This window comes from Sinocyclocheilus anshuiensis, unplaced genomic scaffold (genome assembly GCF_001515605.1).
Source record: "Sinocyclocheilus anshuiensis isolate Anshui unplaced genomic scaffold, SAMN03320099.WGS_v1.1 scaffold735, whole genome shotgun sequence".
Lineage (NCBI taxonomy): Eukaryota > Metazoa > Chordata > Actinopteri > Cypriniformes > Cyprinidae > Sinocyclocheilus > Sinocyclocheilus anshuiensis.
Window position 1 is genome coordinate 1,422,520 of NW_015548245.1, and position 3,777 is coordinate 1,426,296.

Consider the following 3,777-nt stretch of genomic DNA (forward strand, 5'->3'; position numbering starts at 1 on the left):
TGTTGAGGCAAGTTGGAGCTAAACTCTGCAGGACACCGGCCCTCCAGGACCGAGTTTGGGCACCCCTGCATTAGTCAGTTTAGCCACTTCCACTAGGTGGCAGTATAATAAAGTAATTTAAAGGGTTGACAAAACCCTGATTTTATTCTGGCCTGAACTTGACCTTGACAGAACAATATATGTGCCCTTTAACTACAATACATTGTAACGAATTCCAACTGCGTGTTTATATTTTGTGTATTCAACAGTTTGTTGGAGAGTCAATGTAAGTTATTCTGAATAAAATCAAGATGACTGATTTCAAGGCTTTCGACACAAACATTACAAAATAAATAAACAATATCAGTACATATATATTTATTTATAAATATGAAATCAATATAAAATTATATCTAAATTTATATTTAAAAAAAATATGATTATCATTTTTATCAAAATAAAATAAAAAAAACATCTGTTCTCCTAAAAAAATATGAATATTATTTTTATTAAAGCAAAATGAAAAATCTCCAAAATCCCCCAAAATATCTGTTATCACTCTTTAAATTGAGACTGTGTGTTGAATCTTAAAGTCTTGAATTATTCGTGCCCCTCAGTTGTGAGTGATAGTGCCACATCACCTTCTCCTGAGGCCTGTTAATTAATCAGCTCAGTGGCTGGAAGTTGGAGATGAGAAACTTCTGTCTGTCCTGAACGTCCAGGCTGCTTGTTTTCTTGCCAAACCCGCTGTTTCCACAGAACAACTTACAGTAGGTTGCCATATAGGTACCAGCTACAGAGGGGTTAAATCTCATTTGCATGTATTTAAATGACGCGTGAATAATTTACAGAGGGCTTGAAGAAGGAAAATCTGAGAGACGTTTAGAAGTCACGCTCAGCTTCAGGCCAGTACAAAGAGACAAAACGGACAAAAAAACACACTTTACGGCTTCCTGGTTAAAACAAATGCGGCACTGTGTGTTGTATGTGAGCAGCTTCACAAGCATCCGCTCACTAGAACATAAATTGTCGCCACATTAAAATGCCCCGCACGACATTATGGAAAGGCATGAATAAAAATAAAATAAATAAAATTATTTATTAATAAATAAAAATAAAAGGCCTTGTAAAAACAAATAAGGCAGGGGGGAAAAACGAAAAATTAACAACATACACAAGACAAATGTAATTTTCAGAGCAAAACAATCTCTTTTTACACGGCCCGCTAACCTGCATCTACCCGTTTTCGCCTTGCCCAAATTTCTACAGTCACACACACACCTTCCCCCCGAGTGCACTGAGAAAAGGGCTAGGACACATGTATGTATATGAACCCAGGGGGTGCGGGGTCTGACTGGTTTGCATTATAAAAGACGAGGTCCTGTGAAAAGTTCTGCTCCTTGTGTGTGAATTCAATAGCTCCAGCATGGTTAGCATGACAAACTGCGCTTCAAGTTCACAGAGTAACCTCCCCCGTCCCCGCGCGCAAACACACTCCCCCTGCTGACCCGACACCCTCCCTCTCGTTCATTCTCAAGTCTATTTCAGGCGAGTCAAAGGGCATCTTAGTTCTGAAATTTCAATAATGCTGTCTGCTGGGGATGAAATGTTTTTTAAGGTCATGATTTTGTTTGCTTTATTTATTTATTTATTTTGTGAAAACAACCGAGGCATTTCTCATATGACAATTCAAAATGAAGACGCAACTCTTTTTATACATTCGAAATGTATTAGGAAAATGTGTCGTGGAGTCTCAGCTTTTGTGTTAATGCAATGTTTCTGTGTTTATTTTTAATGTAATGTAAAACTGCAAAACGTTCACTATATATATATTTATTTATATTTGATCACTTGTCCTGATTTATGGTCCATGATATAGCTAACTGATGATTCATCTCAAAATCGACATTCACTCTTTCATATGTTTGTTTTTTAAGCACTTTTATTTGAGATATAATTGCCTCAATTATTTTGATCTCCTTTTGTAGAAAACAGTCATCACCACAGACTGCATTAGAAACAAACACTTTTGTTTATAAATAATGTTTTTTTTTATATATAATTTTTTTTTAGATCAGTTTTTTTCAAAGGAATAAACATTATTTATTTATTAAACCACCACAAAGATTAAAGAAGCAGAAGTCACAACAAAAATGTAAAACAGTATTTTCAGTGTTTTTGTCTGTCATCTTGTGAAGGCTTGTTTTATTAAAAATTAGTGTCAATAAATATTTAAACAATCCACATTTTATAATAGTTTTAAAACATTAATACAAATTAATTAAACTATTATGATTATTATTATTATTATGATTATGATGATGATGATTAATAATAAACTAAAAACCAAAACTATATAAATGCAGTATTTTTACTGAATTGTAATGAACAATTACAAATAATAGTAAATATTAACATCCAGTGAATTCAAAAATCGTACTGGAAACATGTTAGACGAATTAACACTATTTCGCCTTCTAAATTCATATAGTGACAGAATAAATGGTAATTTGACGACAAATTTCAAAGGATATTTTCAACTTCTGTCAAATAATTAATAAAACATCTAAAACATCAAGAGGATATTCATTCCTATTGTTATGCCTTAGTGGTGTTTGTATTCAGTACTGTTTTAACACAGATTTTGGTGACTAAACAATTTCGTATATTTTTTACATTTAGAAGCCTGAATATAATGTGACCTAACAGCCAGAGGATGCAGGGCTTCACGGCAAAACTCCCTCCTCACCTCTCCCGACAAAGACAATGAACGTCTTGGCAGACCACCAAGAACTGTTTTACCGGAGCTGCCTGGCCAGACGTTTTGAGCCCTGTCTCTGGGCAGAGGATGGCCGAGGGAGGGGGTGAACAAGGGGACAAGAGCTGCCACCCTAATCTCTCTGAAAGAGGCTTGTTCTGTGTGGGTTTATCCCGTTGAGAGTAAGGGAATCTGCCATGCTCAGTAAGCATGTACATCAGGCCATCTCATGGCTCAATGGACGCTCCATGGGTGGCCCCTCCTGGTCAATACCGTTATACCCTCCACCGGACCGACCCAGAATAGGATAATCTCTTCTTCTCGCTTTCTTTCAGGCCAAAGTCTGGCCTCCTGGCGGCTGAGTCACGGCCCTGATACCGGGTCAGTATGGCTGGGTGACCGAGGGGCAGATTTCAGTAAGTGCACTGGAGCGCACTAGACAAGCGCTTGAGCTGACAGTTAAAGGAAAACAATAGGAAGCAGGACTGATGTGTGTGTGTTTGAGTGAACTGGATTCCTTCTCAGGTAATGAACACTTTCTGGCTGAGCGAAAGCGTACTGTTTCTGACTCAGTTTGACAAAAGCTGACACTTTTGACGAATAAGACACAAAACTAAACTCAAAAATCATCTCTTTTTTTGGGTAAGGTGGCATTTGACCGACCGTCAACTTGAGGTTGTTTATACTTTAATTTTATCTATTAATTTTGTATGAGGTTTGCAAGTTTTGCAACCCTGTTACTAAATAGATTTCTAAACACAGTTTACATCCCTGATTTGTGTGATCTTTTTTTTTTGACAATTTTGTAGCAGTAATAGAAATGTAAAAATGTAACAAAATGCAATGCAATAAAATAAAAGCAATTAAAAAAAAAAAAAAAATTTAAATGCCAAAATGAGTAATAGTGTTGTAAACTTAAATGTAGAATTTTGATATTCACCATATCAAATAATAATGTTATTTCACAATTTTGGATGTCACACCACAGTCATCAGTAACAGGGTTGTATTACACTGTTGGTAATTAAAATTGGATAATAA